The sequence below is a fragment of the Rosa rugosa genome, chromosome 3 (assembly GCF_958449725.1).
Source record: "Rosa rugosa chromosome 3, drRosRugo1.1, whole genome shotgun sequence".
Classification (NCBI taxonomy): Eukaryota; Viridiplantae; Streptophyta; class Magnoliopsida; order Rosales; family Rosaceae; genus Rosa; species Rosa rugosa.
The window spans coordinates 12,552,841-12,565,562 of NC_084822.1; the positions used below are offsets into that span (position 1 = coordinate 12,552,841).

The 12,722-nt window shown below is 41.3% G+C and overlaps 1 protein-coding gene across 1 annotated transcript in view; it reads right to left on the minus strand.

Annotated features, from left to right (window-relative positions):
- Positions 1-12,722, minus strand: part of LOC133740124 (diphthamide biosynthesis protein 3-like) — a 55,442-nt gene continuing 42,720 nt past the window's right edge. The window contains exon 3 of the mRNA XM_062168046.1: positions 1-230. The gene's annotated coding sequence lies outside the window, so the exon portion shown is untranslated. The remainder of the gene's footprint in view (positions 231-12,722) is intronic.

Here is a 12,722-nt window from a genome sequence, read left to right on the forward strand (position 1 = left end):
ATCACATTACGTACATGGTATTCAGTAAAATATATGTCAATCAATCAGGTTAAGCTCAATAATTATTATAAGAATACCGTCCATCTATCTCAAATCAATTCCTTTTCATGTTGAATACAAAATTTCCCACTCCTAACTTGCACACTTAATATTGAGTTAAAATCTAACAAAACTTGGGAAGAATTCTTCCACCACTTGGCCACCTCCTGTCCTCCTCCATACAAGGCCATCTGCAATACAAAAAGCTTTCACAGAATCAGTAGAGTGCTTGGTATGTATACCAAAATTTGAACTTGCATGAAATCCAATGAGTAGTGCACCAATGACCTAAGTTATAAGTTCCACTCTAGAATAATGACATTTTTTTTTTAACATCAGCTTAAATTTTCCGATCAAACTCAATGCTGCAGCACAACTTAAAAGGGAAAAGAAAAAAGTAACTGCTACTTGGGGTGCTGGTATAATAATTTACAAGTTATAATAATTTTTACCCAAACAACATTCTAAATCATTTTGTTTTTGGTGAAGGATTTAGGGAAATTAAATACTGTAATAAAAGAATGCCAAAGTATCCTGTATCCCTTCCCGGCGTGCAAATTATATCTAGCAAATATATTTGTCAAAAATGAGTTGGGGTTAAACTGCTCAAAATCAATGAATTCTCTTTTCAACAAAGAGAGCTAAAGTCCAAAGATGAAAGAAGAGAGAAAACTATAAAGAAATCAATCAAGGCTTGGTGCCGTGCCCAACCAGGTCAGAAAACAGAACATCCTAAACTTAGGAGGGGCGAAAAACAAGGTAGAGCCTAGTTCAAGTGAGAGATCCATCCATGTGGCGACAGCTGATGGGCATAAGAAAGATTACAAGACTTAACTCTTCCTATTAGAGTTTTACAGTGAAAATCTCCAGTACTTAACTGCAACCAGAAGGCTAACTTTAAATCAGTTTCAACCATGATTTTGGAGCATCCTCCTTCACAGTCCTCTCAAGACAATTTCAACTCCAAGTATAGAGTCCAGGGCTTGGCTAATACCCAGGGTAGCAGCACGTGCCCCAATCAGCCCTCACAAACTAATTACCACACCATCCTAACCATATTTGAAAGTGCCAATACTAAAGGCATCATTCTCACTAAAAAGTTACACTTTCTAAAATGGTATATTGAAGTTCCGGTTCAACAGTGAATAGACCAAGACAATTCTTAAAAAATAAAAACATAAAAAGCAAATTCAAATTGCTTATCAATTCAACTGTTAAACGCTACATCCAGAAAAAGCACTAATTTCATTACAAGGACCACTTCACTCCCCAAAATTCCAATCACACATTCCATATAAGAAGAAACAAAAAAGGAGCTTCTTAGGTATATCCTTATAGCATATCAGCCCATGTAAGCCGAACAGAAAACTCATCAAAACAACACCAAATCATCATATTCTGCCCATTCATCCCAGCAAATACGAATTAAGCAATACATTAAACTGTCTTTACTATAATCACCAAATTCATTCTTTGCACACCCATTTAAGCTCAAAACCAGTAGTGATGTCAAACTATAACGCAAAATTAGCAAAGAATCCATTATTTATTTGATGAACGGAGTTAACAACAGTAAATGCAATACAGTACTGGTAAAACTGAGTGTGGTAATAAATAAAATTTAACCTGAAATCCTAAGCGACGGTGAGGGATTGTTGCTTGGAGGGCTCGAAGGGTTTGGTGGGTTTCTTATACATGAAATCTTCGATGTTGTAAACGACGGTGATGTAGAGAGTACAGCTAGGACACCGAGCAATCTCTTCCCCCAATTTCAGGTCTTCCCTGGTAATCTGGAACAAGTCTCCGCATGGGCATGGGTATGTGTATGCCTGGAGCTCGTCGTTCCACTCCATATCTTCGATCTCCACGTCGTCGTACGACATCGTTTAGCTTCGGCGAGAAGAGCGAGAGTGTAAAGACCTGGCCCAAAATTTGACGAAAGCATAGTTACAGGCTGAATTTAAAATTTAAATACAGATTAAAAGAAAAAGAAAATTTGCTATAAATAAAAAGGTAAAGAAAAAGTTCACAGCAGAACCAATTTAGCAAATAAATCCCAAAAGAATTCTATTAACCAACAATCATAAAATCGAAAACAAAAGCGAAACAGTTTATAACCATACCGAAAATAGAACAAAGGATTTAAACAAGGCAAAGCATTTGATACACATTGTAACAAAAAGTACCCAAACCAATATCAGCATGATCAGTAAGTTCACATGATAACAGATACCCAACATTATCAATTACAATACCAAATTCAAAAGTAACAACAGTAAGGAAGTTGACATAAAGACAATAGAATTTAGCACCTTAGCAGTTTTACCAAAGTTGAATGGATGCAAACATAAGACCCAAGAAATGCCAAACCACATCTGCTATCAAATGATAGAAAAATCATCCTAGGTTCTATTGTTCTATTGTTTTGGACTCAGTTCCCTTTTTTCTTTCTTTTTTCCCAAGTATTTGGTGCTGTAATGTCTTGGAAAGGGTCTTGATCGAAGCAATAGTCATAGCGTGTGATATGTGGGCTAGGGGTTGCCGAATGAGCTCACAAGTGTTGATTTTTAACGACACAATCACGTGATAATTATCTTTGAAAAAATAAGGAGTATAATTGATACTCATTCTTTACGACAGACTCCCTCAATGTATATGTGTATTGGAAAAGATTCGAGATGAGGTCACAAATACATGCAGCTAAATACATGCAGCTAAAGAGGCTGAACATGTAGTGGCACGACTAGATTGTACAAACCTTTCTCAACATGACGAGGAAGAAGATTTAGGGATTTTTTTTTTCTCATATGTAAGTAGCTAGGAGTTTTTTTTATATTTTTTTTTAAGTAGGAGTTGTTAGTCATTAGTGCTCCATAATCCCATTAAGTGTTCCATCATGATTTGTTTAAGGTCAACCACTATGGCTTAGTAGCCTATATTGTCACGCTCCTGATTTTTAACACAAATAAAAATTGATATATAATCTCATAATATAATCTCATAATTATAATCTCAAAATTGATATAGTCATCAATATCAAATACCTGGAAACTTTTTCCCTTTAAACTACACACATATTGATGCCCTGAACCCTCAAAGTTAATATACACTCACTCTCCACAGAGTTATATATTACACAAGCTTACGAATTAAATTGTCAACAACAAAATAAAACGTAAATGCTTCTCAGAGCTTACTACAAGCGGAAATCTTAATAACGGTAAAGTCACAAAATTGACTTCCTACCGTATAGCTGCTAACACGCTACCTCAGATTCAGCCACGATTTCCCTGACCTGCAGGATTAACCCTACACCGTTTGAATGGTGCACCGGGATGCCACACAACAAACCCGGTAAGCTTTTGCAAGCCCGTATGAGTAACTCAAAACAACTCACACCAAAGCACGGGATAAAACCCAAGCAAAATCATGAAATAAGGAAAGCAACTCACAACAAAACATATCGGTCCAACCTGGACAAAACATCAATCAACAACTCACACAATCAGCTTAAGGAAACCATGCAACCATGATTCCTTCTAACATTCCATGTCATTTCCACTGAAGGGACAACTTAAGTCACCGCTGTGACAATGTTCTATTTGTTAACTTAACCATCAAGAAGCAATTCAAGTCTCATCTAGACAATAAAAGAAGAATACTCTCGGAACTCTCCTTTAACTACATACTTATGAGTCTCCAGCAACCTCGACCGTTACCCCCATAAGCTATAATGGCAGACAGACTAAAGCTCCAACTGATCGTAACCACTCGCCCGGCTCAAAGGCGTGATTCCCAATTTCCTGCCTTGGTCACCATCTGCGACCTGTCACTGTCTGTGACATATGATTTCAGACCCCGTCTGGTCATAAAATCAAACATCAAGGTCACCATCTGCAACCTGTCACCATCTGTGACATATGATCTTCAGACCCCGTCTGGTCTCAAAGTCAAACGTCAAGTAAGTCACATCTGACCTAAAAACGTTACAAACATCTATTTTCGGCTTTCCCCATCCCTGCTCACCATCTGTGACCCTTGGTACGAGGACCAATACATTTAAAATGAGTCACGCTTGACTCAAAAATGTAACAGCAAACTCAATACTTTTCAAACAATAGAAAACATCTTTTTCCACAATATTGTTTCCTGATAAGTCGCATTCAACAATAATATGAACACCATCATGCATATTATTCATCACACATCATCCACAAGAATATATATATTTCATGTAAATATATATATACGTAGTCATTCGCTCAGGAATGCCTACTAATACCAACTATAGTTTGCAGTTAAATAATTAATGCCAAAACAATAATGGTAATTCCGTTCATAATGAACCTTGTGAGATTACTGACCTCAAAACTCCCGCTGCGTCTTCAATACAGAACAAAGTAGCCAAACCTCAAAAAAACCGTCCAAGGATACTTCGTCAAGTACCTAATCACAATCGGTTTCCACTTAGTAACAATTCACAAACGATTTAAGTCCGAAACCCCTGTTTTGAACTAAAATCCCCAAAGTGACGCCAATCGAGGCGAAACCACATCCGATACCACCCAATGTCTCCGGAATACTTCTACGATCGATATGTCAAAACCACAAGTCAATCGGACGCTCAAATCCTCACGGATCGAATAAATCAACCTGTATGAAACCGTAAAAATCATAACAAATCCAAACGAACTTCAAAATTTGCATACTATATATATATATCGAAATGCTCGTATCAACGAGTAGAACATATATAATACCAAAAACAGTTCCCTACAGGGCCGAAAAGCCACCAGAACGCCGTCACAGGCGGTGGCGCACCGCCGTCGGCCAAAACTCAACATTTCACAAAACTCCCACCATCAAAGATGATCATCTAACCATGCTTGTGAATTTTCATAACTAGCTCAAAGTCAGAAAACAAGCATAAGGGGTCGAAAACTACCTCACAAGCTTTGAATTTTTGCTCAATCCGAGTTGAACCGATTTCCACGTAAATCGATCCAAACAAACACCATAGATCGATTCAGAAGGCTTCCACGAAGCCAAGGAAGGAAACTTGAAGCCGTGCCGTCGCCGGAGCTATGTTTTCCGACCGGTCAGAAAACATCAAACTGTGCCGCCTTGCTGCGCCGCACATGGTGGATATCGCTGCTAGAGGATGCCACAGAGACGACCAGAAGATGGAGATGAACCAGCTGACCAAGTTTCACGGCCAGAGATCTCCGGATCTGCGTGTTCCGGCCGGGTCGGATCGTCTGGATCCGGGTCGGGTCAGCCGGATATTTTTGATTCTGAGGGTGTCGACCGAGAGAGAAGAGATAGAATGGGAAAATTTCCGGAAAAGGAAATAGGATTTAAGATTTCAATTTTCTGATTTTCTCTATTTATACCAAAACGGAAACTTCTTCCGATAGCCATAACTTTCTCATACGAGCTCCGATTTCTGCGTTCCGCATGTCTACGAACTCATATCGACGCACTCTACAACTTTCGTGAAGGAAGTTTTCGGAGAATCTCAACGCATCAAAAGTCAACCTTTGCACCACCCTTAAAGTCATATTTTCCCAATAAAAATTTGTCCGAAACACTTCCGCTCCATCCACGAGCCACAAAACCGTCAAATAACCACAATTTAAATTCCGAAAAATCCTCGGAAAATAAATACGAATTTCCGGGGCATCACATTCTACCCCCTTAAAGAAATTTCGTCCCGAAATTTACACGTACCACTCCCACAAGTACGAATAAATCATGCTCAAATCCAATCTTCATTCTCAGTAAGAAATGCCTTCGTCTCCAAGTGCAACTTACCTCATCAATAATGGATACAGGTATCCCACCTAGTATCACAACGGTAGGAATCTTTACCTCACCACCTGGTGGTAACCCAATCATTTCATGGATCCCATCCTCGTACACTACCCAACAAAGACTCTGTGACTGCAGCACTACACACAGATCACACAAGGGTCCAGAATCCTGTTATCACAACAGTATCTGCATCAGTTCATCGATAATGCAACCCTTGCATTACAAGAATTGAAAATGAACCCTTCATTTCAACTCAATCACAATAGACTATGTATCACAACTTAATAAGTGTCTACCCAGCCTGGGAACACAAATCAAGCTAAGGTCTGGCCCCGCCTAACTCGCACTCAACTCATCACCTGTCATTGTAATCACAATTAAAGTGGTATAGACCCTCCACTACCACAACAATGAAGGATGCACCACACAACATGCTACACTGGCATTTCCAAGAATTTGAAAATGACAACATCACTTCAACTCAAACATCAACACACAGTTCCTTCACAGTCAACCTTTCACAAAAACAACACGAAGTTCTTTCCATAGATCAAACCCTCATAGCAATTTCTACCACAATAGAAAAGAAGTATGCATCACACTCAATGATGTACTGCTGTCTCAAAACACAGTTAAGATAAGGTCTAGCATCGATAAGCCCAAACGTAAATCATCACACAGATTTCACCGGTCATTACACAGATTTCGCCAGTCATCACACAGATAGCGATCATCACACAGATCTCACCGGTTATCACACAGATAGCAATCATCACACAGAAATTCCTACACAAGTTTCACATGACAATCATCACAAAGATTCATCACATTGATGTCATCGATTCATCACATTGATGTCATCGATTCATCACACTGATGTCATCGATTCATCACACAGATATTCCTACACAAGCCACCATATCTTAAATCTCATTTAAGACGATCATACTAGACTCAAAATGTTGCACCGATTACGATCACCATTTGTGACCTAATCCCAGTCACCATCTGTGACTCAATCTCAATCACCATCTGTGATCCGTCACCATCTGTGACTCAAATTCGATCACCATCTGTGATCCGTCACCATCTGTGACTCATGGTATCTCAACATATGAAATTCTACAATCATAACTCAATACACAATTTCACCATTCTCGAGCAATAATGAACTCATTTTCAAACATTGCTCACATCTCAATGAAACTGTTTGGCTCCAATTTTGCTACAGCTGGTCAACAATCTTTTCTGCGCGGGCGTGCCAGCACCGTTCGGGTGCGGTCGTTGGGGGTGTCCCTTGACCTGACTTCTTTTGAGCGACTGTAGACGAGGAGAGCACCAACCTCGTCGCAGGATTCTTTGTGCCTCGTGCTGGAGGACTTTGTCTTGTGTCACCAAGTCGATACTCAACGTTGTAGGTTAAGCAGAGCGAAATCACCGGGAAGTAGAGAGAACTTGCTAAAGCGTGACTTTAGCTTGGTTGGTTTGCGAGGGCGTTACCCTTACTTGGCTGGTTCCGTAACCGTTGTGGTCGCGGTACTACATTCGGCTCCCGAGGAGACTAGGACCGAAGTACGTTGACAGAGGGTTTGGTGGCACTGAAAGTCGGCTTCTGAGAAGACTAGGACTAGGAGTGTGATCACCGGTAAGAGAAAGAGAAGGAGAGGAGTTGCTCTTAGAGAGGTTTGCTCTAGAGAAACTTAGATCATCTTTTTTTTTTTTTTTTGAAAAAAGGGCGGTGCGGCAGCCCTCAAGCCTTGATAGCCTTAAATAAAGAAACTGTCGAATACAAGGGGGGGACATTGAGCCTAAACCCCTTATTACAATAAGTAGAACATCCTGAAATACTATCCTGAGTCTCTACTAAATGCTTGTACTCAACAAAGCACCAATTAGCAAAGAGCGCTCTACTGGCGACTCTATTTGCTTTAACTGCTTTAACGCAGCGGTGACACAACGGAAAGATAACTTGATCTGCAACCCGACTGCAGCAAAGCATAATTACCATACGCACAGCTTTCCCATCATGATGCCACTAGACACTACATCCAGTGACACTTGGTTTCACTCTGCTACTAGGAGGCAGCGACCATTTGCAAGTGCAAGGAACTCGCCATCTACCTAGAGCAAAACTGGCACACAAGGTGCAAAGACTGGCACACAGGCCACTGACTCCAACCAGAACACGGTTGGAGCTTATTTCCGACAAAGCAACAAAACTAAGATTCAACAAAACAACAACTGTGAAATAACAACAAACAACACAACTAGAAATGGAAAACCACCAGCAAGGTCCAGAAGCACAAACCCGGCCCATCCACCATCTTCCCCGAGGACCCAACACAGCAGCCCAGCAGAACCACCCACCAGCACCCGACCACCCCCTTGGGGAGCACCACCGTCGCCGGGCATGCCCGCGCCGTCGCACCACTTCACCCCTGCGCAGGCCACCCAACACCCCGACCAACGTCCAAATCCAGAACCGAGCAAAAACCTCGCCGGGAGATCTAGAACTCAGACGTCGTACCGAACCCAGCCGCCGAGGAGATGCCAGAAAATGCCGCCGGAAAGCCGCGTCGACCCTCGCCCACGATCCGGGAGAGACAGATCGACATCGATCTTCCCTCACCGAGATCGATCCCTCACACACCCGCCGTGGACCATGCTCCGGCCTAAGGACCCCGCTGCCAAGAATGCCATCCCAGACCAACATCCTCTCCCGGACCGGAACGCAGCGGCGGGAGAGCCAGCGGCGTTCGGCCGGGAGAGAACTCACTAAGCTTTTCTCCTCTCTCTCGCGCGTGAGGCGCGTTCCACTAGGGCCGAGGGTCTTTATTCTTTATTACAGCTTGTTTTGGCTGTGTCTCAAACTTAGATCATCTTAGAGATGTATTGATGAGTGAATTGTGTTCTCAATTGTGTTTCATTGTAACCTCTATTTATAGGCTACCATGCCAAAGTGTTTAGCATTAAACAAATGATAGTGGAGCATTAATTGGAGATCAGAAATGATGAATTTTGGAGATAAGGAAGCATAATTGGAGATAAAGAATGATGAATTTCGGAGATAAGGAGATAAGGAGACATAATTGGAGATAAGGAAGCACTTTCGGCTCCTTTATTCCTTCAATTTTATCTCCATCAAGCATTCCGATTTTTACCGTGACCTCTTCATAACAAATGTTCCACTATGAGTGTAGATCACCCTGGTCAAATTTCAGAGCTTTTCATATAGTGGTTGGGCCGGAAAAGCTGCTGGACCTCTTACAGGTCCAGTTTTCCAGTTTTGCTTCTGCAAAATATTGGACTGATTGTTTGAAGGCCTTCCACTCAAAAATATCTCTGGCACTCTTCATAAGAAATGATCCTTGGGATGTCTAGATTTAATCTGGACAGTTTTAGCTCATTTCGATTTCATTTGGTTAGTCTGCCGCCCCTCCTTCCTTGTTTAGCTCGGTTTCTCCTAGCCGAAGTAGGAAAATGTGCTAAAGTTGACTTTTCATGTTTCCATGCTTCCATAGTAGGCTTTATTTAGCCTCTAAATATATATTTCGAACTTGTCAACAATATATAGCTTGAGCCACTGACATTGGCTCAATTTTTCCAAGATGTGCCTTGTCAGGCCAAAATGCTCATTTTGGGTCCAAACAGAAACCACCAATACATATAATATTCTTCAGCCTCGTGCAACCCCTGGCAATATGGCCCATCTCACCGCAACTGAAACACCTCACGGGTGCCACCTGGTGCAGCTACTTCCCTAGCTAGCTTCTGTTGATGAGTCTTGCGCCTCTTCCAGAACTCACCCTCATAATCCCTCACTCCTAGTCCCTTGGACTAACGAGATGAATTCCCTTTCCAACTGCTCCCAGCCTCGAAATCTCCTCAGCCAACCTCGACAAACGAGTGGCATCCACAACTTTCACAACGGGTGGAACAGGCAGCTCAACATTCGATGCCTCGACATCATTCTCAAACATCTCCTCAACAGGAGGAGGAATCCTGCCCCTACCTCGGGCTCTACCCCTGCCTCTGGGTCTAACTCGACCCCTAGCTCTGCCTCCTTGTGAATCCATCACCCAAGGAGCATAGCCACATATGGTTAACACTTGTATAACTCTCAACACAAGCACAAGTCAATGCTATCATCAAATCAACCGCAATACTACGTCAGAGGATACAATTCTATCCCCTACGTAAACAAGAGTTAAATCTAAAGGCCCTCACTCCTCAAAAGATTATAACTCCTAGAAGCTACCTTAAGCTCCTACACTTTGTTCACTAAGCCAACACTACCCTGAAGACTTACATTCCAACGCTCACTGCATACCCAATGACTATATCAATACCGAAGAGCATCGGATGGGGATCCGCTGCAGACTGGCCATCACTTGAGAAGTATTGATTGTCACCAAATATGCACCCTACGCTTTGATACCAATCTGTCACGCCCCTGATTTTTAACACAAATAAAAATCGATATATAATCCCATAATACATGCGTGAACGTTCAGTCATCAATATCAAATACCTGGAAACTTTTTCCCTTTAAACTACACACATATTGATGCCCTGAACCCTCAAAGTTAATATACACTCACTCTCCACAGAGTTATATATTACACAAGCTTACGAATTAAATTGTCAACAACAAAATAAAACGTAAATGCTCCTCAGAGCTTACTACAAGCGGAAATCTTAATAACGGTAAAGTCACAAAATTGACTTCCTACCGTATAGCTGCTAACACGCTACCTCAGATTCAGCCACGATTTCCCTGACCTGCAGGATTAACCCTACACCGTTTGAATGGTGCACCGGGATGCCACACAACAAACCCGGTAAGCTTTTGCAAGCCCGTATGAGTAACTCAAAACAACTCACACCAAAGCACGAGATAAAACCCACGCAAAATCATGAAATAAGGAAAGCAACTCACAACAAAACATATCGGTCCAACCTGAACAAAACATCAATCGACAACTCACACAATCAGCTTAAGGAAACCATGCAACCATGATTCCTTCTAACATTCCATGTCCTTTCCACTGAAGGGACAACTTAAGTCACCGCTGTGACAATGTTCTATTTGCTAACTTAACCATCAAGAAGAAATTCAAGTCTCATCTAGACAATAAAAGAAGAATACTCTCGGAACTCTCCTTTAACTACATACTTATGAGTCTCCAGCAACCTCGACCGTTACCCCCATAAGCTATAATGGCAGACAGACTAAAGCTCCAACTGATCGTAACCACTCGCCCGGCTCAAAGGCGTGATTCCCGATTTCCTGCCTTGGTCACCATCTGCGACCTGTCACCGTCTGTGACATATGATTTCAGACCCCGTCTAGTCATAAAATCAAACATCAAGGTCACCATCTGCAACCTGTCACCATCTGTGACATATGATCTTCAGACCCCGTCTGGTCTCAAAGTCAAACGTCAAGTAAGTCATACCTGACCTAAAAACGTTACAAACATCTATTTTCGGCTTTCCCCATCCCTGCTCACCATCTATGACCCTTGGTACAAGGACCAATACATTTAAAATGAGTCACGCTTGACTCAAAAATGTAACATCAAACTCAATACTTTTCAAACAATAGAAAACATCTTTTTCCACAATATTGTTTCCTGATAAGTCGCCTTCAACAATAATATGAACACCATCATGCATATTATTCATCACACATCATCCACAAGAATATATATATTTCACGTAAATATATATATACGTAGTCATTCGCTCAGGAATGCCTACTAATACCAACTATAGTTTGCAGTTAAATAATTAACGCCAAAACAATAATGGTAATTCCGTTCATAATGAACCTTGTGAGATTACTCACCTAAAAACTCCTGCTGCGTCTTCAATACAGAACAAAGTAGCCAAACCTCAAAAAAATCGTCCAAGGATACTTCATCAAGTACCTAATCACAATCGGTTTCCACTTAGTAACAATTCACAAACGATTTAAGTCCGAAACCCTTGTTTTGAACTAAAATCCCCAAAGTAACGGCAATCGAGGCGAAACCACATCCGAGACCACCCAATGTCTCCGGAATACTTCTACGATCGATATGTCAAAATCACAAGTCGATCGGACTCTCAAATCCTCACGGATCGAATAAATCAACTGGTATGAAACCGTAAAAATCATAACAAATCCAAACGAACTCCAAAATTTGCATACTATATATCGAAACACTCGTATCAACGAGTAGAACATATATAATACCAAAAACAGTTCCCTACATGGCCGGAAAGCCACCAGAACTCCGTCACAGGCGGTGGCGCACCGCCGCCAGCCAAAACTCAATATTTCACAAAACTCCCAACATCAAAGCTGATCATCTAAGCATGCTTGTGAATTTCATAACTAGCTCGAAGTCAGAAAACAAGCATAAGGGGTCGAAAACTACCTCACAAGCTTTGAATTTTTGCTTTTCCACGTAAATCGATCCAAACAAACACCATAGATCGATTCAGAAGGCTTCCACGAAGCCAAGGAAGGAAACTTGAAGCCGTGCCGTCGCCGGAGCTATGTTTTCCGACCGGTCAGAAAACACCAGAAGCATCTTAGTTTTACTTTACGATTTTCTAAGGAGGTGAAACTGGTCACCCGAGACCATAGGAAGAAGGTCATTTTTGTTGAACTTCGTTCTTTTCTTTGGTGCTTTTTTGTTTCTGATTGGTTCAAGACATCTGCTATTGCTGAATATATAATTCTATTTCAATTTGTTGTGAAAACTAGAGAAATCAGGTCAGGAAAGTTTTTTTTTTTTTTTTTGAAATAGGTCAGGCAAGTTATGTGCAAGGAGTTGGAGAGATATTTTATTTAATATATGATTTGTGTCCCTGATAAT